The sequence below is a fragment of the Jaculus jaculus genome, chromosome 6, assembly GCF_020740685.1.
Source record: "Jaculus jaculus isolate mJacJac1 chromosome 6, mJacJac1.mat.Y.cur, whole genome shotgun sequence".
In the NCBI taxonomy this organism is placed as follows: Eukaryota; Metazoa; Chordata; class Mammalia; order Rodentia; family Dipodidae; genus Jaculus; species Jaculus jaculus.
The window spans coordinates 451,558-477,396 of record NC_059107.1 but is presented as its reverse complement, the minus strand read 5'-3'; the positions used below and the strand labels follow the sequence as shown (position 1 = coordinate 477,396).

Sequence of the window (25,839 nt, the reverse complement as noted above, 5' to 3'; positions counted from 1 at the left end):
AAACATGGCCTCCTGTGACACTTATTTAGATGAAATACCAAAGAATTCAAAAGAATGGTTATCAGTATGTTCAAGGAAATTAAAAAAGAAATCAAAGGAATCAAAGAAGAAAAACTCCTGAAGGAATCCCAAGAGAACACAGGAAACCAACTTATTGAAATAAGGAGGTCAATATAAGATAGGAGTAAGGAAATAGAAATACTGAAGAAGTACCAATCAGAAATACTGGAAATGAAAAACCCAGTAAATCAAATAAAAAACTCTGTAGAAAGTCCCACCAATAGAATGGACCAAGGAATGGATGGAATATCTAAACTACAAGATAAGGTGGCAGATTTAGACCATTCCAACAAAGAGAAAAACTAATAGGAAAGTATGGAGCCACACATGGTGGTGCATGGCTTTAATTCCAGCACTTGGGAAGCAGAGGTAGGATTGTCATGAGTTCAAGGCCACCCTGAGACTACATAGTAAATTCCAGGTCAGCCTGAGCTAGAGTGAGACCCTACCTTGAAAAAAGCAAGCCCCCAAGAAAAAAACAACAAAAACAAAGAAATATGAATGAACAAACAGTTAAACTAACAAGTCCATATTCCCTAAACTGGCTGGGCATGTTGATTTACACCCTTAATCCTGTCAAGTATGAATGAACTCATCCACTCCATACCCCCTCAGCCACACAGCATCCAGCACAGCCAATCAGAACACCAGATCCAGCGACCCAAGCAGCCTAACAGAGGCCACAGCACAGCAGAGGGACAGAGGTGGGCACTCAGCATTGATGAGATTGGACACCATTCCAAAAGGTAACAGGGCCAATTTACACAAAGCCAGGTACATAGGCCTGTACTGGAAGTGCTATCTCTATCTCACCTTCCATGTCAGAGCAGGTTATGTGTTAGATTTGATTGATGTATTGTTCTTGGTCGGCTTTACCATTCTCAAATAGGCTATATTTTGGTGTTGACTATTGTTGCCTTTGGTGTTTCCTGATTTATAGGAACTTTGTCTTTTTCTTCTGTCATTATTGGGGGCAGGGTCTCACTTGGCCCCAGGCTTCATTTCAGACCAGAAATCTCAGCCTCCCAGTGGAAAAGATTAACGGTGTGGGGGCAACCTAAGGGACTTTGTCTTTATTAGATTATTTGTTTGGTTTGCCTTGTTCTTCTTTTTCCAAGATGTATCATTAAGTTGTTTACTTGTGACCTTTCTAATTTATTTATTTATTTGCAAGCAGAGATAGATAAGAGCGAAGAGAGACAGATAGAGAATGGGCACATCAGGGCTTCTAGCCACTACAAATGAACTTCAGATACATGCACCACCTTGTGCATCTGGCTTATGTGGGTTCTGAGGAGTTGAACCTGGGTCTTTTGGCTTTGCAGGCAAATGTCTTAACCACTAAGCCATCTCTCCAGACTGATTTTTTTCTTTTAAAATATTTTTATTTATTTATTTGAGAAACGGACACATACACACACACAGAAAGAAGCAGATAGAGAGAGAATGGGAGTGCCAGGGTCTCTAGCCACTGCCAACAGTCTCTAGACATATGTACTACCTTGTGGATCTGGCTCACATGGGTATTGAGAATCCAACCTGGGTCCTTAGGCTTCGCAGGCAAACATCTTAACCGATAAGCCGTCCTTCCAGCTCCTCATTTTCTTTCTTTCTCTTCTCTCTCATTCTTTATTTCTCCCTTTCTTTTTAAATATTATTTATTTATTTATCTGACAAAAAGGCAGAGCGAGAGGGAATGGACGTGGCAGAGCTCTAGCCACTGCAAATGAACTCCAGATTCATGCACCCCTTTGTGCATCTGGCTTACATAGGTCCTGGGGAATTGAACCTGGGTCCTTTGGCTTTGCAAGCAAGTGCCTTAACTGCTAAGCCATCTCTCAAGTCCCTAATTTCTTTCTTTACTTTTGTTTTTGGTTTTGTGAGGCAAGGTCTCATCTAGCTCAGGCTGACCTGGAATTCATTATGTGGTCTCAGGGTGGCCTTGAACTCATGGTGATCCTCTTACTTCTGCCTCCTGAGTGCTGGGATTAAAGGTGTGAGCCACCATGCCTGGCAATGTGTAGCCCAGGCTGGCCTCCAACTCCTGATCCTCCTACCTCTGCCTCTTCATCAATATTCTACCAGCATGTGCCACCACTAGTGGCCCTAATTTCTTTTTTTTTTAAATTTTTATTAGCATTTTCCATGATTATAAAAAAAAATCCCGTGTTAATTCCCTCCCTCCCTAATTTCTTAATATAGGCACTTAAAGCTATAAATTTCCCTTTTAGGACTGTCTTGTGTACTAAAGGTTTTAGTATGTTGTATTCTCATTATCACTTGATTCTGTAATTTTTTTAATTTCCTTCTTTATTTCTTCATTGACACATTCATCATTCAGTAGGTGTCCTATTTAGTTTCCAGGTTTTCTGTATGTTCTATAGCTTCTCTTGCTGTTGATTTGTAGTTCAATCCTATTGTGATCAAATAGAGTGCAAGGAATTATTTCAATTTTCCTGTATTTGTTAAGGTTTGCTTTGTGTCCTAATACATGGTCTATTTTAGAGAATGTTCCATGTGTTGCTTGAAAAGAATGTGTACTCAAAATGGCCTGGATATCCATGACCTCACAGTGCCTGACACTACCTCCACAAGACCATCATAAGAGGAGGAAAAGACCATGACACCAAAATAAAAGAGAGACTGATTGAGATGGGTAGGGGATATGATGGAGAATGAAGTTTCCAAGGGGAAAGTGGGGGAGGGAGGGTATTCTATGGAAGTTGTTAATAAAATTTTGAAAAAAAGAATGTATACTATGCAACATTTGGATGAAATATTCTGTAGATACTGTTAGGTCCATTTGTTCTATAACATCATTTAATCCAGGTGCTTCTTTGTTTATTTTTTGCCAGGATGACCTGTCAATTGATCAGAGTGGGGTGTTGAAGTCACCCACTACAACTGTGTTTGGTGTTGTCTATGACCTTAATTCTAATAGTGTTTGTGTGATGAAATTGGGATCCCCCATGTTAGGTGCATATATGTTTAGAATTGTAATGTCTTGTTGGAGTGTGCCTTTAATCAATATAAAGTGACCTTTTTTTTTGAGGTAGAGTCTTACTCTAGCCCAGGCTGACCTGGGATTCAACATGGAGTCTCAGGGTGGCCTCAAACTCACAGAGATCCTCCTACCTCTGCCTCCCAAGTGCTGGGATTAAAGGCGTGTGCCACCACGCCCAGCTTTAAAGTGATCTTTTTTTTTTTTTTTTCGAGGTAGGGTCTCACTCTAGCCCAGGCTGACCTGGAATTCACTATGGAGTCTCAGGGAAAGTGACCTTCTTTATCTTTCCTAACTAATGTTGGTTTGAGGTCTACCTGGTCAGATATTAGGATAGCAACACCTGCTTGTTTTCTAGGCCCATTTACTTGAAATACTCTTTTCCAAACTTTTACCCTAAGATACTGTCCATCTGGCTTACGTGGGTCCTAGAGAATCAAACTGGGATCCTTCGGCTTTGTAGGCAAATGCCTTAACGGCTAAGCCATCTCTCCAGCCCCCAGCTGTGTTTTTAATATTTTATTTTTATTTATTTATTTGAGAGGGACAGGGAAGGAGAGAGAATGGGTGTGCCAGGGCTTCCCACCACTGCAAACAAACTCCAGATGCATGTGCCACCTTGCGCATCTGGTTTACTTGGGTCCTGGGGAATTGAACCATGGTCCTTTGGCTTTGCAGGCAAGCACCTTAACCACTCAGCCATCTCTCTTGCCCAGATTCTGTTTTTTAACCCACTTTGCAAACCTGTGTCTTTTGGTTGGGACATTGAGGCCATTGATATTAAGAGTTATTATTGAAAAGTGTATTTATTCTTTTTTTTAAATTTTTTGTTTATTTTTTTACTTATTTGAAAGTGACAGAGAAAGAGGCAGATAGAGAGAGAGAGAATGGGTGCGCCAGAGCCTCCAGCCACTGCAAATGAACTCCAGATGTGTGCGCCCCCTTGTGCATCTGGCTAACGTGGGACCTGGGGAACCGAGCCTCAAACCTGGGTCCTTAGGCTTCATAGGCAAGCGCTTAACCACTAAGCCATCTCTCCAGCCCTGTGTGTATTTATTCTTGTCATTCTTTTTTTTTTTTTTTTTTGATTTTGAGGTAGGGTTTTACTTTAGTCCAGGCTGACCTGGAATAATCTTAGGGTGGCCTTGAATTCATGGTGATCTTGTTACTCTTGAGTGCTGGGATTAAAGGTGTGCAACACCATGCCTGGCTTATCCTTGACATTCTTATTTTGTCATTTTTCTGGTTTTCTTTATTCTCTTGTATTAACTAGCATTTGAGTATTTTTTTTTTTTTTTCTGGTTCCTTAAGTGTGTGCTTATTCTCTTCCACATGAAGGATCCTTGCAAGTATTTTCTGTAGAGCTGGCTTAGTGGTCATATATTCCTTTAGCCTGTTTTTTTTGTTGTTGTGGAATGTCCTTTGTTCTCTGTCTATTTGGATGGATTGCTTTACAAGATAAAGTAATCTTGCTTGACAGTTGTTATCTTTCAGAACTTGGAATATATTATTCTAAGCCCTTCTGGCTTTTATTAAAGTTTTTGTTGAGTAATCTGCTGTGATCCTGATGGGCTTACCTTTAGATGTGACTTGATTTTTCTCTCTAACTACTTTCAGTATATTTTCTTTGGTTTTTGTGTTTTGTAGTTTAATTATAATATGGCAATGAGAGGTTCTTTCCTGATTTTGTCTGTTGGCATTTTAAAGGCTTTCTGCATCTGCATTGGCATCACTTTCCCAATTTGGGGGAAGTTTTCTTGTATGATTTTGTTGAAAATACCTTCTATGTCTTTGGAGTAAAATTCTTCTCCTTCTCTTATGACCTGGATTCTTATGTTTGATCTCTTCATAGTGTCCCAAATGGCTTGAAATTCCCATTCATGCCTTCCTATTAGTTTGTCTCTCATTTGGACTGTATTAGATCTGCTACCTGGTTATCTAGTTTGTATATTCTGTCCTCTCCTTGATCCATTCTATTGGTGACACTTCCTACAGAGTTTTCTATTTGATTTACTCTGTTTTTCATTTCTAATATTTCTGATTGATATTTTTTCATTATTTCTATTTTCTTACTCATGCTTTAAATTGACCTCCTTATTTCATTAAATTGGTTTCCTGTGTTCTCCTTAAGGAATGTGTTTTCTTCTTTGATTTCTTTGAGTATATATATAATCATTTTTTTTTGAAATCTTTGTCAGGCATTTCATCTAAAACAATCTCACTGGGGGTCATTTCTGATGGACCTATAGTTTTTAAAAAATATTTTTATTCCTACTTATTTATTTACTTGACAGAGAAAGAGGGAGAGAGAATGAGAGAATGGGCATGCCAAGGCCTCTAGCCACTACAAATGAACTCCAGATGTGTGCGCCCCCTTGTGCATCTGGCTAACATGGGTCCTGGGGAATCAAACCTGGGTCCTTTGGCTTTGCAGGCAAATGCCTTATCTGCTAAGGCATTCCTCCAGCCCTGGACATATAGTTTTTGGTAGGATTGTATTGTCTTGATATTTTTGTGTGTGTTTTGTGTAGAGATTTTTGCATCTTGAGTTAATTTGAGGCTTGGGTTTGCTAATTATCTGCAGTATTCTTAGATGTATAAATCCAGTGTTATATATCTTCGTGGTAGTTGCTTAAGGTGCTAGGTGTTGCTCTTATATTACTTCCAGAGTAACATCAGAAGTTACCCTAGGTGTTAGGTTTGCCTGCTATGCAAGTATTTCAGGAGGCTGGGTGAGCAAAACCCAGGCAATTTCTAAAATTCAACTGAGCAATATATACACTCAATTAAAACCAGCATGGAGTATTTATGTAAGAGTAGAGATTAAAACAAACAGATAACCTAACAAAGTCAAAGTTGGTAAGGGTATGTGTTGCTCCACATATCAATTTTGGTAACTGGGAGACTGAGATTACTGGTCTGTAATGGGTTCCAGTTAAGCCTGAGGCCAGTTGAGTCCTGCCTCCAAGAATGACAGATGAACAATGAAAAGGCACTATAAATCAGAAAACATCAAAACCATAAAAGTGAACCCCAAAATATAGCTTATTTAAGAATGGCAAAGCCGACCATCAGTCAAATCTGACACATAACCTGCCCTGACATGGAAGGTGCAGTTAGCACTTCCAGTGCAGGCCTGTGTTCCAGGCTTTGGGGAGGTATTGACCCGGTGTACATAGGCCATTACCTTTTGGGATGACTTTTGGTCTCACCTATGCTGTGTGCCTTCCTGGGTCCCTCTTTGTTACAGTGTGATCTTGGCTAGGCTGGCTGGGTTGGTGGATCTGCTGTTCCAATCAGCTGTGCTGGATGCTGTGTGGCTGAATTCCCTTCCTCAGATCGCCAGTGGTTCCTGGCATTGGTGGTTGGGGGAGGGGAGGCTGTCTAGAGTGCCTGAAACCATACCACAGCTGCCCAGGTAGTCCTCATTGTCCTCTTCCGCAGGAACTGATCAGCTGGTTCCTACTGTCTTCTCCTTCAGGTTTCCTGATTCTGTGAGGAGACTGGTATGAGTGGAGAGTCCCCCTACCTGGGTTCTATTCTTGTGGCTCAGGTAGGACCTGGCATAGCCAGCCCTTCCCAGCAGACTGCTAGATTGGAGCTGTGGTTGGAGCTAATTCTGGCTGGTTGCATGGTTGCTGGAAGCTCTGGGTCTCTTCTGCTTCTCTGCTGTGGTTGATAATTCCTTATACACCTTCACTTTTCAGCAGAAGAGTATATTTTGGTGTTTTTCTGGTTATTCTCCACCCAGGATGCTTTGATGTGGCTACTATGCTGCCATCTTAACTGGAAGTTTCATGCCCAGCATTTTCCAAACTCAGATCCTTGGCACATACTTTACCCACAAGGAGGGAAAACATTTTTTTTTTTTTTTTTTTTGAGACAGAATCTCTTTATGTAGTCCAGGCTGGCCTGGAACATGTGATCTTCCTGCCTCTACTTGCCAAGTGCTGGAATTATAGGCATACATTGCCATGCCTGACATGAGATTTTGTTTCTTGCTCACATGAAAGTCTGGGCTCCTTTTCAGTACATCTGTCTTCCATGAAGTGACTCAGTGAGCCAGCTGCTTTGGGTTTTTGGTCACACATGTCAGCATGAGGATCCATTCAAACAGCCTGGCAGCTGGAGAGTTGTGTGCCAGACTTTGCTGGGAAATGAACTGTCTCCTCTGCTCACAGTCTGTTGGTCAGAATTAATTTCAGATGATCTTCCCCTTGCTGGGAAGAGAGGAGAAGAGTTATGGATGAATTAAGAAACCTAGAAAGGGTGAGTAGAAAGAAGAGAAAAAGTCACGCAGAGAGAGAGAGCTAGCAAATGGGACAAAAGGAATATTGAGGGAGGCTGAGGGGGGCAGGAGATGATATGATATTAAGGGAGGCTCAGGGGGTAGGAGATGAAACGGGGGGGGGGGCAAGAGATGATATCATGCAACCTGCGGTGGAGAGAGTGATCATGAGGGCAGTGTGATAGTTGATTTTGTCATCCTGAATGGATTTAGAATCATGATGGAAACAAACCTCTGGACTTGTCTGTGAGGGACTTTACAGATTAGGTTAATTGAAATGGGAAGAACTGTTGTACCTGTGGGTGACCCCATCCTATGGACTGAGGTCTTACACTGAATCAAAAGGAGAAGCCAGATGGACACCAGCATTCATCTCTCTCGACTTCCGGATTGTAGATGCAACATGACTAGCTGCCTGAAGCTCCTGCCAGCACACCCTCCTCAGGTGTGGATGGACAGTATCACATCAAACTGGGAGTCCAAATAAACCTGTCCTTCCTTCACTTGCTTTTGTCAGGTGTTAAGTTGCAGCAGTGAGAGAAGTGACACAGGTCAGGCATAGTGGCCCAGATCTCTAATCTCAGCACTCTAGAGGCTGAGGCAGGAGGCTGGAGAGATTGAGACCAGTTTGGGCTATGCAGTGAGACCCTAGTTTAAAAAAAGAAAGAAGGGCTGGAGAGATGGCTTAGCAGTTAAGGCGCTTGCCTGCAAAGCCAAAGGACCCAGGTTGGATTCTCCAGGACCTGTGTTAGTCAGATTCAAGGGGGCATATGCAGCTGGAGTTTGTTTGCAATGGCTGGATGCCTGGCATGCCCATTCTCTCTGTCTCTGCCTCTTTCTCTCTCTTAAATAAATAAAAATAAAATATTAAAAAGAGCCGGGCGTGGTGGCGCACGCCTTTAATCCCAGCACTCGGGAGGCAGAGGTAGGAGGATCGCCGTGAGTTCGAGGCCACCCTGAGACTACATAGTGAATTCCAGGTCAGCCTGAGCCAGAGTGAGACCCTACCTCGAAAAACCAAAAAAAAAAAAAAAAAAAAAAGAAAGAAAATGCTCTCATATATGGAACATAGCTTCAAATGTTTAGATTTGTATGTGAGACAGTAAAATTCCATGGTAGAGGTCAGGAAGCTAGAAAGAAGCCACAGGGAAGAGGAAGAGGGAGGACTCAAGGGGAGGATATAGTAGATACATAAGTACAAGGGAAGAACACTGGGGAGGGGGTCTAAATGGAGTCAGAGGAGGGAATGGAGGAGAAAAGGGGGTAGGAGGAATGTTAATCAAAAGTTAAGATATTAAGAATAATCCATATGAAAACATACTTCTTTGCCAGTGTTGCAATTAGGTTCTCATTGCTGGCACCCCCCCACAAGCAACAACAACAAAAACAAACAAACAACAACAAAAAACCCCCACCCGACCAAGAGCAGCTTGAAGGAAAAAGAAAGGTTTATTTTGGCTTATAGACCTGAGGGGAAGCTCCACGACGGCAGGGGAAAACGACAGAAAGAGCAGAGGGTGGACATCACCTTCTGGCCAACATCAGGTGGACAACAGCCAACAGGAGAGTGTGCCTAACATTGGCAAGAGGAAGCTGGCTATAACACCTATAAGTCCACTCCCAACAATACACTGCCTCTGGGAAGTGTTAATTCCCAAATTTCCATCAGCTAAGAACCTAGAATTCAGAACACCTAATTTATCAGGGATACCTGAATCAAACCATCACAGCTAGCTAATAACATGTATGTTAAAAAGAGTTTGGACATCAGGTGTAGTGGCACACACCTTTAATCCCAGCACTTGGGAAGCAGAGGTAGGAGGCTTTCCGTGAGTTCAAGGCCACCCTGAGACTACATAGTGAATTCCAGGTCAGCCTGTGGTAGAGTGAGACCCTACCTTGAAAAAACAAAAACAAACAAAAAAAAAAAAAAAAGAGTTTGGGAAGAAGTACCCTGTGGGGTGGATAATGCCATGCCCAGGAGAAAATTTCAGTACCAGGGGTGGGATCCTTTCCAGTGAGTTATTGGTCAGGGTGGCTTGCAAACCCCCAAAACATTACATGCCATTTGCCAAGGCTCTTGGTTGTTGTAGCAGTTACTTTCTGTTGCTGGGATGAAACACCTGACCAAAAGCAGCTGATGGGAGGAAAGTTTTTATTTTGGTTTGCAGACTTGAGGGGAAGCTCCATGATGGCAGGGGAAGGATGGCATGGGAAGAGGTTGGACATCACCTCTGCCACAGCAGGCTGAAAAAGCAGCAGGAGAGTGAGCTGATCTCTAGCAAGGGAGAGTTGGTTATAACACCCCTGAGCTGGCTCCCAACAACACACGTCCTCAACAAGACTCCACCCCCCAAATTGCTATCAGCTAGGGATCAAGCATTCAGAACACATGAATGTATGGGGACACTAATTTATTTATTTATTTAAAAATTTTTTTTAAATATTTTTATTTATTTTTTTATTAATTTATTTATTTGAGAGTGACAGACATAGAAAGACAGATAAAGGGAGAGAGAGAGAATGGGCACGCCAGGGCTTCCAGCCACTGCAAACGAACTCCAGACGTGTGCGCCCCCTTGTGCATCTGGCTAACGTGGGACCTGGGGAACCGAGCCTTGAACCGGGGTCCTTAGGCTTCACAGGCAAGCACTTAACCGCTAAGCTATCTCTCCAGCCCATTTTTAAAATTTTTATTAGCATTTTCCATGATTATAAAAAAATCCCGTGTTAATTCCCCCCCCCCCCCCACTTTCTTCTTTAACATTCCATTCTCCATCATATTACCTCCCTGGGGGACACCTAATTTAAACCACTACAGTTTCCCACAATAATTAGATGGTAAGACTGTTGCTGAAGACTCCATATGCTTGGGTTGCAGGTTACTGGGAAATCAAGCTCCAGCTCATGATGCTAGAAAGGACTATGCAGCAAGTTAGGAGATAAAAGTAATTAATGGTCTTAACCAGTGGTGGAACCTATAAACTTTACAGTTGGCCAGCCAGGTCAGATGTGCCAAATGGTGCAATGGTGGCATGTCTGTTATGGGGGATACCTATTGCTCTCTGACTGGACTTGCGGCCCACTCCACAGGAGGGAATACCTTCCTGGTACTTCCTAACTTGGGAGGTTATAAATCTTAGGGAGGAAACTACTGCTATTCTCTGGCAAAATGGATATATTATGCCAACCAAACTGCCCATGAAATATTTATGTTTATGCCCCCCCCCCTTTTTTTTGGAGGTAGGGTCTTGCTCTAGCTCAGGCCGACCTGGAATTCACTATGTAGTCTCAGGGTGGCCTTGAACTCACAGTGATCCTCTTACCTCTGCCTCCTGAGTGCTGGCATTAAAGGTGTGCGACACCATGCCCAGCTTATGCCCATATATTAATGCCATGCTCACTTTTGGCTGGAGAAGCTCCCCTTTTCAGATGGTAGTGACTACTGGGGTGACTCAAAACTCATCAAAGTGCTGAGAAGTGACAGTGGAGTGTTCAGCACCAAGTGAGACATCTCTGTCACACCCTGTACGGTTCAGGGATCATTGCAGAAGATGTAGTGGATAAAAGCCTAAAAGCCAAAGGAGGAGGAGTGTTTATGATACTGTCTTCCAGGCACAAAGGGGCCATAGGGGCCATGCTATTCATGACCTCTCAGTGGATGATGCTTACATAAGACCTGCCTAATGGGAGGGAAAATGATGACATCAAAATAGAAGAGGGAATAGGTGGAAAGAAGGGGCTCTTTGAAGGGGCTACAGGAGGAAGGATAAAGAAAGGTGACAGGATAGAATAATGATCATGGTATATTTTGAAAATGTATGGAGTTTGCCAATAAAAGTTTAAAAAAGCAAGTGAAAGCAATCAGCTTTCTGAAGACCAGCAGGTAGAGATGGTCTTGAGAAGAACAATTGCTTAAAGCCATGTGCTGTGCCAAACGCACACAGGCCTGTTTGGAGTGGGTTCAAGAGAGGTAATGGGGTGTGGGGAGGAATTAGAGACAAGCAGCTGTCACAGAAAGCTGGTTCACAACAAAGGCAGCTTGTTCTTTTCAGCTGGGTCAGGTAAAGCATCATGAACTGTTGAAGAAGATCCAGTCGTGTGAAACTGATGATCCTGGAGAGAGGAGAGTGGTGATGGGTAGCACCTTGGGCAAGTCAGGGGCTTCTGCTGGGAGAAAAGACCACAGGATCCTGTGACAGGGCACTGAAGGAAGCTGACAGTGGTGCAGAAGCTGGGGCAGAGGGCTGGTGAAGACAGTCCTGGTTTAATGAACATTGTGAAAAAACTAAAGGATTTTTCACAGAGCAGGGACATGTGCAGTGGTGAAAATTTAATTTGGTCCTTCCATGCACAGGTAGGTCCTAAAAACCTACCACACACACGTGTGTACACACCCCACATATGAATTCACATATACACAAGGCCCTGAGCTAATACACACTGCATGAACACGTCACATACATCACACACCACACTACATAGTGCAATATATCCAGACATGCCATGCGCAAACCTATGTACAGATGTATATGCCACATTGCAATGCATTACAACATATGAATATACACAATAACACATGCACAACAGGCAAACACATATGCTCCATACACTATGCATGCACATAGCTATCTTATAAACCATATGCACGTGCTGTGTGCATGTTACATATATGCACAGTTACATATGTTCACACCATGTTCACACACACACACACTATCCATTTTTTTGCATACACACAACCTATACTATACACACGTGCTGCATGCACACATATACACTTCATGGGCTCATACTCCATGTAGGGTAATGCAGTTTTAGCTGGGAATTGCAATAATTAAAAGCACCACTAGGTGACACTATGTCATTTATTCAAAGATCTATATTTGCCCATTTTTTTCTCAATTTTTATTAACATTTTCCATGATAATAAAAAATATCCCATGGTAATACCCTCCCTCCCCACCACTTTCCCCTTTGAAATTCCATTCTCCATCATATTCCCTCCCCATCTCAATCAGCCTCTCTTTTATTTTGATGTCATGATCTTTTCCTTCTCTTAATGATGGTCTTGTGTAGGTAGTGTCAGACACTATGAGGTCATGGATATCCAGGCCATTTCATGTCTGGAGGGAGCACGTTGTAAGGAGTCCTACCCTTCCTTTGGCTCTTACATTCTTTCCGCCACCTCTTATGCATTAGACCCTGAGCCTTGGAAGGTGTGATCGAGATGTTACTCAGTACTCCAGTCACTTCTTTCCAGCACTATACCTTCTGAGTCGTCCCAAGGTCACTGCCATCTGAAAAGAGAAGATTCTCTACCCAAAGTGAGAGTAGCATTAATATAAGGGTACAAATATTAAGAGAAGTGCTTACTGGGAAGTTTGATAAGCATAGTATATACACTTATCCAGACATCAGCAGATGTTACACCCCTAGGGCCCATGACTACCCCTGTTTTGAGTTTTCAGTATCAGGCATGTATTCTCCCCCATTGAGTGGGCCTCCAGTCTAATTGGAGGGCAGTTGGTTTCCACCATGACAGATGTGCCACTATTGTACCCGTTGGCTCATTTGACCTGGCTGGTCAATTATAAGGCTTGCAGTGTCCACTGTTGAGTATCTTCACTGGTGGTATCTCTTTCTCCCATTGAACTGCATGTAGAATGGCTTCTTCCAGCTTTCTGTCAGCTGGTCTACATGGAGGAGGTTATCAGCTCAGTTCCAGCAGGATTTCTCAGTGGCCTTGCAGCCCAAGTATGTGGAGTCTTCAGCAATAGGGTCTTACCATTGATTCCTGGTGGGAAACCAAGGGCCTTGGCAGTGGCCTATAATGTTTTGGGGACATCAGGGACCTCCCCTGCCAACAACTCACTGGAGGTATCCCATCCCTAGCACTGAAACTTTTCTAACAACAATCTATGGCTCCTGAGTGTTCCATCGTCTGAAACCGTAGGATTCCATATGATTTGTTTGCATCCTCTTAGATTTTGATTAGCCCTTCCTCCACCTTTCCTTTACTCAATCTCTTCCCCTGACCTCACTTTGGGCCTTTTCATCCCCGTTACTCTATTCTTCTACTTACATATATACAATACCAACCTATTAAGTACCCTCCTCCCTTCCTTTCTCTTCCCTTTGTATCTCCTTTTTAATTTACTGGTCTCTGCTACTGAGTTTTTTCCTTCTCACACAGAAGCCCAATCATCTGTAGCTAGGATCCACATATGAAGGAGAACATGCAGCGCTTGGCTTTCTGGGCCTGGGTTACCTCACTTAGTATAATCCTTTCCAGATCCATCCATTTTCCTGCAAATTTCATAACTTCATTTTTCTTTACCGCTGAGTAGAACTCCATTGTATAAATGTGCCACATCTTCATTATCCACTCTTCAGGTGAGGAACATCTAGGCTGGTTCCATTTCCCAGCTATTATGAATTGAGTGTATTTGTCCATTTTTTTAAAAAAAAATTGTTTAAGCCAGGCATGGTGGTGCACGCCTTTAATCCCAGCACTTGGGAGGCAGAGGTAGGAGGATTGCTGAGAGTTAGAGGCCACCCTGAGACTACATAGTGAATTCCAGGTCAGCCTGAGCCAGAGTGAGACCCTACCTTGAAAAACCAAAAAAAAAAAAAAAAAAAAATTGTTTAAAATTTTTTTTGTTTATTTTTATTTATTTATTTGAGAGCAAGAGACACAGAGAGAAAGAGGTAGAGAGAGAGAGAGAGAATGGGTGCACCAGGGCCTCCAGCTACTGCAAGCGAATTCCAGATGCATGCGTCACCTTGTGCATCTGGCTTATGTGGGTCCTGGGGAATTGAGCCTTGAACCAGGCTCCTTAGGCTTCACAGGCAAGCACTTAACCACTAAGCCATCTCTCCAGTCTGCCCATTTTTATATAGTTGTGATTATACTGTGTATTAGTGGTTTAAAAAGTATAGCCCCAAATAATTGCATAATAATATTAGGATTTTATTCCTTCTAAAAAGACTCATTTTTTTCCTGAGTATGCAGCAGAATTTTTCAGAAGGACTGCAAAAATAAAAGATGTGTGACATTGAATAGATGAATGGCTGAAGCAGATATGAGAATCTAGCTGTCTCCCAGTACAGCAGACATGCGTTTAGAGATTTGTAAATGTAACTATACAACTATCCTTATTAATTTTTTTTTTCAAGATTGGGTCTTGCTCTACCCCAGGCTGACCTGGAATTCACTATATAGTCTCAGGCTGGTCTTGAACTCATGGCGATCTTCCTACCTTTGCCTCCCAAGTGCTGGGTATAAAAGCGTGTGCTTCATTACATTTTTTAGATACATAGTTATTTTCTTGAAATCTTATGTCTACATGTAACGAATTTATTACATTTATTTTAACATTTTAAATGTTTTGAGTAATTTAATGTTTAAAAATTTATTTTGGTGAGAAATAGAAGTTACATATATATTTGTTGTATATAACAGGACGCTTTTAAAATTATTTATTTATTTATTTGAGAGAGAGAGAGAGAGAGAGAGAGGCAGATAGATAGATATATATAGAGACAACAGCTACAGATGAACCCCAGATGCATGTGCCACCTTGTGCATTTGGCTTACAAGGGTCCTGAGGAATTGAACCTGGGTCCTTTGGCTTTGCAGGCAAGCTCTTTAACTGCTAAGCCATCTCTCTAGCCCACATGATTTAAAAAACTATTTTATTTATTTATTTATTTGCACAGGGAGAGAGAGATTGAGAGAGAGAGAGAGAGAGAGAGAGAGAGAGAGAGAGAGAGAGAGAAAGGGAACACGGGTATGTGGGTATGTAAGGGCCTTTAGCCACTGCAGATAAACTCTAAACATACATGCCACTTTGTATATGGCTTTATGTAGGTACTGGGAAATCAAACCTGGGTCATTAGGTTTTACAGGCAAGTGCCTTAACGCTGAGTCATCTCTCCAGCCCAACATGATGTTTTGAAATGTGCAGTTATTGTAGGATGGCTAAATCAAACTCATTAACTTAGATACTTGCCTCACATATTTTTTATTTTATTTTATTTATTTATTTTTTTTGGTTTTTCGAGGTAGGGTCTCACTCTAGCTCGGGCTGACCTGGAATTCACTATGTAATCTCAGGGTGGCCTCGAACTCACAGCGATCCTCCTACCTCTGCCTCCCGTGTGCTGGGATTAAAGGCGTGCGCCACCACACCCGGCTCTCACATATTTTATTGATTTATTTTTGGTTTTTTAAGGAAGGGTTTCATTCTAGCCCAGGCTGACCTGGAATACACTATGTAGTCTCAGGGTGGCCTTGAACTCACCTTGATCCTCCTACCTCTGCCTCCCGAGTGCTGGGATTAAAGGCATACACCACCATGCCCAGCACATATTTATTTGTTTTTTTTGGATGAGAACATTTAAATCTACTCAGCAATTTTGATTATTATCTTAAATGAGTAGTAATAATAATCTTATTTAAATTTTTAAAAATTTATTTGCAAGGAGAGCAAGAGAGAGAAAATGGGTGTGCCAGGGCCTCTAGCCACTGCAGATGAACTCCAGATGCATGCACTACTTGATGTATCTGGCTTTACATGGTTACTGGGGAACTGAACCTTAGTCGTTAGGCTTTGTAGGCAAGTGCCTTAACTGCTAAGCCATCTCTCCAGCCCTTATTATTTTTACCTTTTTCTGTCTTTTTTTTTTGTTTTGTTTTTTCAATGTAGGATCTCACTCTAGCTCAGGCTGTACTGGACTTCACTCTGTAGTCTCAGGTGGCCTCGAACTCACAGTGATTGTCCTACCTCTGCCTCCCAAGTGCTGGGATTAAAGGCGTGCACCACCACGTCCAGCTAGCCCTTATTTTTAAATAAGTGAAAATTGCTTGCTATTGCAAACTAACTCCAGATGTGTGTGTTCAGTCCTCCTACCTCTGCCTCCCAAGTGCTGGGATTTAAGGCATGCACCACCACAACAATCACTGTTTTTAATAGCTTTTTATTTATTTATTAATTTACAAGCAGAGAGAGATGGTGGGAGCAGAGAGAGAGAAGGGGAGAAAATGGGCACACCAAGGTCTCTAGCCACTGCAAACAAACTCTGGATGCATGTGCCAGTTAGTGCATCCATCTTTATATGGGAAACAATCACTAATTTTTTTTTGTTGTTGTTTTTGTGTTTCGAGGTAGAGTCTCACTATAGCCTAAGCTGAATTCACCATGGAGTTTCAGAGTGGCCTTGAACTCATGCAATCCTCCTGGGATTAAAGGTAAGACTCACTATGCCCGTCTTTCCATCACTTTTGTTTGTTTGTTTGTTTTTTCGAGGTAGGGTCTTGCTGTAGCCCAGGCTGAGTAGGTTTGTCATCCTCACTGTGGGACTGGAAGAAATATACTAAACTGTAGGTGATGGCAGGGGCTAGAGGAGGCACATCCAACTACAGAGACATTGTAAGTGTTTGCTTGTGTCACATCTGCTGATACCCTATTGGCCAAGCCCAAAGTCAAGCCCTGGGAATGTACATCCCTGCATAACGAGGCTATGGCAGGAGTGTGGATATAGGCAAAGATCTAGGCCAAGAATTCAATCCTCCTCCTGCTTCTTGGTATCCTAAGTTGCAAGAAGGTTTTTATTGGATTTGAAAGGATAAAGGTAGTATTTCCATTTAGCTTAATATGGTGATATACTGATGGGCCTGGTGGTAGTTTGAATCTATGTCCTCTAATAGACTTGAGTTTGCAGCTTCTGCTTCTAGCAGGCAGAATCCTGCTACAGGGGAGGCATGTCACTAGGGGTGGATCTGAATTCCAGCCTAAGATATGAAGAGAGAGGGTTCTGTCTGGGTTCCCTGCTGGTTGGCTCCATGTCTAGGACCTGGGACTTGCGATGAAATCCTCTGGGCTCAAAGAGGCTGGGGCAACTCCTCCCCTGCAGGTATGTTGCTTTCTTCCTGGGTATAATCTGCTCTGAGCCAGCAGCTTTCCCTGGCAACTGTCCCACAGTCCTGGCATCTCTAAAGTCCTGAGTTTTCCCTTATAATGCACAGGTCATCTTCTATGTCATGCTGCACCCCCTGCATGGCCTCCATGATGGAATTTATCCCTGTCTTACATTGCCTAGCCTCCGTGGCCACCTCCAAAACCACTGTGTACTTTATGATCCTGATTCTTACTTAAATTTTTTTTTTTTTTTAGTTATTAGAGACAGAGGGAAAGAGAGAAAGAGAGAGAGAATGGGCACTCCAGGACCTCTAGCTACTGCAAATAAACTCCAGATGCATGATCCATGATGTGCATCTGGCTAACGTGGGACCTGGAGAATCAAGCCTGGATCCTTAAGCTTCGCAAGCAAGTGCCTTAACCACTAGGCAATCTCTCTAGCCCCTGATTCTTATATTTGTCCTACTCACAAAACCAGTACCAGGAGGTAACTACCAAATCTGTTTATCTAGAGAAGCATGAAACTCAACCTTGAGGAGAAGGAAATTCCTTTGGCATTCTTCCTTCAGGCCCTCTCCTTTCAAAAGAAACAGCACCGGGCTGGAGAGATGGCTTAGCGGTTAAGCGCTTGCCTGTGAAGCCTAAAGACCCCGGTTCGAGGCTCGGTTCCCCAGGTCCCACGTTAGCCAGATGCACAAGGGGGCGCACGCGTCTGGAGTTCGTTTGCAGAGGCTGGAAGCCCTGGCACGCCCATTCTCTCTCTCTCCCTCTATCTGTCTTTCTCTCTGTGTCTGTCACTCTCAAATAAATAAATAAAAAGTATTTAAAAGAAACAGCACCTGTATTGTCCCAGTGTGAAGCAGCTTGCCCCTCCTCAGTGGTGGTAATTGCACTAATAACTGCAATATACAGGCTGCGGTCTGAGGCCTGGAACCTAAAACTTGTTCACATTTCCTCTGGGCACACTTTTCATATCCTTCTGTATTTTCCTCTGCCCATACACTAGTTCATTACCATTTAATTTTTTTGTTTATTTTATTTTTATTTATTTATTTGATAGTAAAAGACAGCAGAGAGAGAAAGAGGCAAATAGAGAGAGATAGATAGAGAGACAGAGAGAGAGAGAGAGAGAGAGAGAGAGAGAGAGAGAGAGAGAGAGAGGGAGAGGGAGAGGGAGAGAATGGGCACGCCTGGGCCTCCAACCACTGCAAATGAACTCCAGACGTGTGTGCCCTCTTGTGCATCTTGTGGGTCTTGGGGAATTGAGCCTTGAACTGGGGTCCTTAGGCTTCACAGGCAAGCACTTAACCGTTAAGCCATCTCTCCAGTCCATTACCATTTTTTTGCATTTTTCATTTATTTATTCGAAAGTGACAGACAGAGAAAGAGGTAGCTAGAGAGAGAGAGAAAGGGCGCACCAGGACCTCCAGCCACTGCAAACGAACTCCAGATGCATGTGCTCCCTTGTGCATCTGGCTAATAATGTGGGTCCTGGGGAATCAAGCCTTGAACCTGGGTCTTTAGGCTTCACAGGCAAGCGCTTAACCGCTAAGCCATCTCTCCAGCCCATATTAACTGCATTTTGTCACGACCTATAACTAGATAAATTTCCCAGGACCCACCAGGTCTGGGGAGCTTAAACACATCACTTATTAATCAGCACCTCCAAATTCTCATTTATAAACCACAAGAACAGGGGCTAGAGAGATTGCTCAGTGGTTAAGGCACAGACATGCAGAGCCTAGCCACCTGAGTCCCATTCCCTAGTGCCCAGGTAAAGCCAGATGCACAAAGTGGTGCATGCATCTGGAGTTCATTTGTAGTGGCTGGAGGTCCTGGCATGCCCATTCTCTCTCTCTCTCCTATTTCTCTCTGCTTGCAAGTAAATAAATAAAAATATTTAAACTAAAAACAACACAGCAACCAGGGATGGAAAAATGACTTAGTGGTTAAGGAGCTTGTTTGCAAGTCCTGATGACCTGGATTTGATTCCCTAGTACTCATGTAAAGCCAGACGCACAAAGTGGCACATGCATCTGGAATGGCAAGAAGCCCTGGTATACCCATTCTCTTTCTCTCTATTTGCAAATAAATAAAAATATTAAAAACCACCATCACCTTTGTCATCTGCATTATTTTCCTATTGCCACCATAGCAAGTTATGAGAAGTATAAAGATCACATGTTTATGCTCTGAAGATTCTGGGGGCAGGGATCATGGTCAAGATGTCTGCCTTCCTCGGCCTCCTCTTCTACATCTTATGTTTTGTTTGTTTTTTGAGGTTCTTGCCCTTGCCCAGGTTGACCTGAAATTCACTTTGTAGTCTTAGGATAGCCTCAAACTCATGGTGATCTTTGTACCTTGGCCTCCCAAGTGCTAGAATTAAAGGCATGCACCACCACCATTACCATTTTTTTTTTTTTTTAAGGCAGGATGTATTCTATCCCAGCTGGCCTTGAACTTCTAAAGCTCTTTCTTCCTCAACCTCCCAAGTGCTTGGATTAAAGGCATGATCCACCATGCTGGGATAGTACTTTTTTTTTTTTTTTTTCTTGAGGTAGGATCTCACTCTAGCCCAAGCTGAGGTGGAACTCACTTTGTAGCACAAGGCTGCCCTCAAGTTCATGATGATCCTTCTACCTCAGCCTCCTGAGTGTTGGGATTAAAGGTGTGTGTTACCATGCCTGACTTGTTCCATTACTTTTAAATTCAAGTTCTCAGGACATGAACAGAACACAGCCTGCCTCTCTGCCAGGACAGTACATGAAGTGCCTCTAGCCTCATTCCTGACAAAATCATTTTTCCACTCTGAAACCTCATAAGTCAAGCCTTCACATTCTCTTTGCATTTTGGTCTTTCAAACTATTACCAGAATGATCCATTCAGCTCTGCCCACAGCATCAAAAGCCCCATTTCTTGTTACCAATTTCTGTAGCAGTTACTAGTGGGACAAAATACCCATTCAGACAGTTTATGGAAATAAAATCTTTACTTTTAGCTTAAGGTTTTGAGGGGAAGTTTCATCATAGTAGGAAAAGTACATCTTTCTCTTCCACATGGAGGAACCAGCAAAAGTGAGTTCACTATGAACCAGAGGGTTGGACTAATCAACTACAAAGCCATCCCCCAGCAACACACCACCTCTAGCAGGACTCCACCTCTCAAAGACTCTACCAATTTGGGATTAAGTTTGAGGCTTAATTACAAACACATGAGGCTATAGGGGTGTCACTTTAACATTCAACCACCACACAGACTTTCTTATTGACCCTAGGTCTTTCTGATTCAGCTATACTAGTAAGCTACTGAGGATAAAGGATTCTCTGTCTCCACCTCCCAAGTACTGGGTTATCGGCAGGTGTCACCATGCTAGACATTTTATGTGGGTGCTGGGGATTCAAACTCAGGTTCTCATGCTTGTAAGGCAATCACTTTATACACTGAGCATCTCCCCAGCCCCTGTCTGTTTGATTTAAGATGAGGCTGCATTGTGTAACCCAGGCTAACATCAAGCTATTAATCCTCCTGCCTCATCTTCCAAGTGCTGTGATCACAACCTTGCTTCATCATACCTACTTTTCAATGCTTTAAAAACTAATATTTTTTGAGAATTTCATACATGTGTATAATGTATTTTGACCATATTCACCACATTACTCTTTCTTATCTCTTTTCCATTCCTGCTAAATCCTTTCTCCTTCCTAAATAATCCCCCTCATACTTGCTTTGGTGACCTACAAGTTAAATTAGGATTGCTTCCATAAGCAGGGTAGGGGTGGAGTTTACTGGAGGATGAACAACTTACTAGTGACTACACTACTGAAGAACATGACTCCCGTTCCCCCAGCAATCATTATCTGCCAGCAGTTTCTTCAGGAGGGGTGGGGATCCCATAATATCACCCCTATCCATGATAGACTGTTGACAGGCTCAATTTTGTGCATGAAACTACAGCTGCTATGAGTTCACGAGTATACAGGTCTTGCTCAGAAGACAGAATTCCAACAGCACTCTTCAGTATCCTCTGGTCTCACATTCTTCGGGGGTAATATAGATGTCCTGTTTAGAGCTGAACACATACTAATCACTTATTCTCAGCACTTTTTGAGCCATGCATCTCAACATTAACTTTGGCCCAATGTGAAAGGAATCTTCTGTAACTGAGACTGAAAGCAATGCTAGTCTATGGGTAGAAACATGAATATTTGGAAGGTAGTTTGATAACCTGTTTATTTAGCATAACAGTAGGTTGTCACATATATATAACAATAGTAGGTATATCTATTATTTATTATTATAATATATAGGTTATTACACATAATATTCTATTGTTATTGATATATTATTGAATATATATGTTGAATATTGAATGTATATGTTGAATATATATTGAATATTCAATATATTGAATGCATATATAACAATAAAATATATTATTCTATATATCACAACACCAGTAGGCTTCCTCGAGAGCCTACCAGGTTTATAGTACCAGACAGAGGGGAAAAAAGGGTGCACCAGGGCCTCTTGCCACTGCAAACAAACTCCAGATGCATGTGCCACCTTGTGCATCTGGCTTTACATGGGTACTGGGGAATTGAACCCAGACTGTCAGGCTTTGTGAGCAAGCACCTCAACTGCTTAGCCATCTCTTCTCATTCCTTTTTCTTTGATCTCTTTGGTATTGTATAGACCTTGTCATCTTGATGAGTAATGTTTTTCTCCAGTTCTGGATGCCCCCTCCATTAGCTCTTTTAGTATTTCTTTTTTTTGGTTTTGTTTTGTTTTGTTTTTCGAGGTAGGGTCTCACTCTAGCCCAGGCTGACCTGGAATTCACTATGGAGTCTCAGGGTGACCTTGAACTCATGGCGATGCTCCTACCTTGTTATCCTGCCTTGAACCAGGGTCCTTAGGCTTCACAGGCAAGCACTTAACCACTAAGCCATCTCTCCAGCCCTTCTTTTAGTATTTCTTTATGCCCTTCTTTTCTATTCTTTCCTTCTGGGAGTCCTATTATACTGACAGTAGAATTCTATCCTCCATGTCTGGTGACTTTTGTTGAGACAGGGTCTTGTGGAGCGGAAACTGACCTTGAGCTCCTAACTCCCTCTCCCACCCCCGCTCTCCTGAGTGCTGGAATTAGAAGGGTTTGCCACCATTCCTAGCTTATGTGTGGTGACTTTGAACACTATTGTTTATTTCTTTGTCTTTTTACATTAAAAAGACAAAGCTTTAGAATTCCTTCCTTGGTTTCATGTTTTGTGTCACTAATTTCCCCTAGCTGTATTTATTTCACTATTCACCTCATCTACTGAGTTTTTTTTTTTTAATTGTTGTTTGTTTTTGTTTTTCAAGGTAGGGTCTTACTCTGGCCCAGGCTGACCTGGAATTTACTCTGTAGTCTCAGGGTGTCTTCAAACTCACGGTGATCCTCCTACCTCTGCCTCCCGAGTGCTGGGATTAAAGGCGTGCACCACCACACCCGGCTCTACTGAGTTTTTAAAGCTAATCTTCAGTTCCTACTGTTCACATATGTATATACTTAAATATTTTTATATATTTGAGAGATAGAGATATATATAGAGAGACAGACAGACAGACAGACAGATACAGAGAGACAGAGAGAGTGAATATGGTTGTGCCAGGACCACTGGCCACTGCAAACAAACTCCAGATGTATGTGTCACTTCGTGCATCTGGCTTTATGTGGGTACTGGGGAATTGAACCTGGGTCCTTTGGCTTTGAAGGCTAGTGCCTTTAACCACTGAGACATTTTTTTCAGCTCCTATAAAAAAAAAAAAAAATATATATATATATATATATATATATTTAGGGTCTTATTATGTAGCCCAGCTTGCTCAAGATTAAGCTCAAGATCCTTCTACCTGAACCTTTGGAATGCTGGGATTACAGGCATATACCATCATTCCTGGCCCTATTTATAATTTATAATTTTTTAAATGGATGAACTATACTTTATTATATTATACCTCAGAAGATAGAAATTATATCTATCATAGTATTTTATTTTCTGTATTAATTTCCTTTGGCTATAGTTCTTGGATGCTGTGTTTGATACCTTTATCATGGCTTTTTAAAAATACTTGGAGGACTGGAGAGATGGCTCAGCAGTTAAAGGCACTTGTTAGCAAGACCTGACAGCCCAGGTTTGATTTCCCAGTACCCATGTAAAGCCAGATACACAAAGTAGCACATGCATCTGGAGATTTTGTACAGTGACAGAAGGCCCTGGAATGCCCATACTCACTCTTTCTGTGTCTTCCTCTTTCTCTCTCTCTCTCAAATAAATAAAAATAAAATACTTTTTTAAAAAATATTTTTTGTTCATTTTTATTGATTTATTTGAGAGCTACAGACACAGAGAGAAAGACACATAGAGGGAGAGAGAGAGAATGGGCGCGCCAGGGCTTCCAGCCACTGCAAACGAACTCCAGACGCATGCGCCCCCTTGTGCATCTGGCTAACGTGGGACCTGGGGAACCGAGCCTCAAACCGGGGTCCTTAGGCTTCACAGGCAAGCGCTTAACTGCTAAGCCATCTCTCCAGCCCAAATAAAATACCTTTTAAAATGCTTGGAGATTCTTGGCCATTTACCCATCTTTAGGCCTAAGAATTCCTATTAATCTTATTTACTTATCATACCTGACTTTGATGATTATGGGGGAGCGGTGGGCTATATACCTCAAGAAGGGTGTAGGACTTCCTTGTCTTTCTGAGCACAGGGCATCAGTCATCACTGGAACATGGTCCTGCTGTCTGGATAGAGCATTCATGTACCCTCCGATGTGGACTGAGTACAAGCACTATGGCCCAGTGCTGGTGGTCTTCTTTCCCCTCTGGGCTTCTTCTAATTAGACTTTTTTTTTTTGTCAGTTGTTGGTTACCAGGGAGGTCAAATGGGGGTGCTTGGTCCTCCATCTGGCTCTGATTTGCATTTTTAGCAAAACAACTAAGTTTGGAAGTTTGAAACTAACGACATTAGGGCTGAGAGATTTCTTAATGTAAATACATTTCAGCAGAGTTAATGAAAACTTGGAGTGCTTACAAAGTTGGATATATTACATGTGTGACAAATTATATATAAACCAGATTTCATTTCCTGTTTTTTTTTTTTTCTTTTAATCAGCAAAGGGAAAAATGGCAAGAAAATCAAGTCTCCTATATTACAGCTCCACATTTTAGGGGGTAATGCATATTTAAAAATTTCAACATTTGCTGTTAAAAAGAGTAAAACTTTACAAAAAAATCCCTCCAAAGTTCCAACCACTGATGAGCCCCTATTTCAGATATGGTACAGGCTTTGCCTCTGGGGCCCATCAGGTCCAGGCTGCTACTGTTAGCAACCACAGAGTCATTTCTCTCACTTGTCTCTCATCACTATGGTGATTCTTGTTAAATAAAGTGAACAGTCTCAGTCATGTGCTCTGGTGCTTTCTTTGGTATTTTCATCCGTGTCTTCCAGCTTCCACAAAACAACACCTATCTAGTCAATAAATATTTGTTGACAAGATGAACAGAACAGAATAATGCCCCCAAAGAAAGTTTTCTAGAGGGAAGAAGAGACAAAATATGTAGATTTCATGGATTACTAGCAAGAGGATCCCAACCTTAGATGGTTTTGTGCAGTAACTGACGATGTTTTATGCTTACGTAAGTATAATCCTTGTAAAAATTATGCTTACTTTTCCAATGGGAGACAAAGCACATGATTCAATAATTAAAATGATATGTAAAACAGATTGTCCCACATACTCCCTGTCCCCCCCCCCCAGGTGATCATTGGTTACTGCGGTTTGCCCTTGTTTAGGAATGCAGGCCTTGCATATCCCCATGAGGACTGCAGCACAGAACTGCACGCCCAGCCCTCTTGGTAATACTTTTGATTGGATTCTTATTTCTACTTCTAGTGTTTCCTTATGCAATTAAATAAGAAAGTGTGTTTTTTTTCTTTCCCTTCCTTAGAAAGGTAGTGCTCTGTATTTACCAATACCTCCCGGAGCTCTCCTTTGCTGTCTGAGGCTCTGAATGTCCCGCCATATGGGTGGGTCGTTGTACATCAAACAGACCCTTATTATTAACCACTTGTGAGGTTTCCAGTTGTTTGCCACTCTAGGGCAGGCCCCAGGGAATGATCTTGTCCATCTGCCATTGGTGTATGTACAGAGGGGTTTGCAGGATTGATTGGCAGGAGTGGGACTGTTGGCTGGAAGGGCATGTACATGCATCTTTTTTTTGTTTGTTTGTTTCTTTTGGATTTGGCCTGCTAACTCTTTGTAAGGGTTATACCATCATCTTACCTGCTCATAACAGATCTGAGGATCTTTCTATTGGTGAGAATCTTTCTAATTCGGTTCTGTTTGCTAGTTACCAAATAATGTGCATTCCCCTTACAGCACTACTTGTGTTTCTGGGTAGTATCAAAGTTTCCATTAGCATGTAAAAATTCTTCTGGTAGGTGTACAGATAGCTTAGTGGTTAAGTGTTTGCTTGTGAAACCTAAGTACCTAGATTTGCTTCCCTGGAACCCATGTAAACCAGATGCACA

The 25,839-nt window shown here is 42.2% G+C and overlaps 1 long non-coding RNA gene across 2 annotated transcripts in view; it reads left to right on the top strand.

The window, feature by feature from the left end:
- The window catches only part of LOC123461577, a 46,230-nt gene that overhangs the window by 6,741 nt on the left and 13,650 nt on the right, over positions 1 to 25,839 (top strand). Inside the window, exons 3-4 of one of the 2 annotated variants that reach the window (XR_006637724.1) lie at positions 16,523 to 16,602; positions 24,757 to 24,944. This is a non-coding gene — a long non-coding RNA (uncharacterized LOC123461577). The remainder of the gene's footprint in view (positions 1 to 16,522; positions 16,603 to 24,756; positions 24,945 to 25,839) is intronic. The other variant, XR_006637723.1, reaches the window with a different exon arrangement.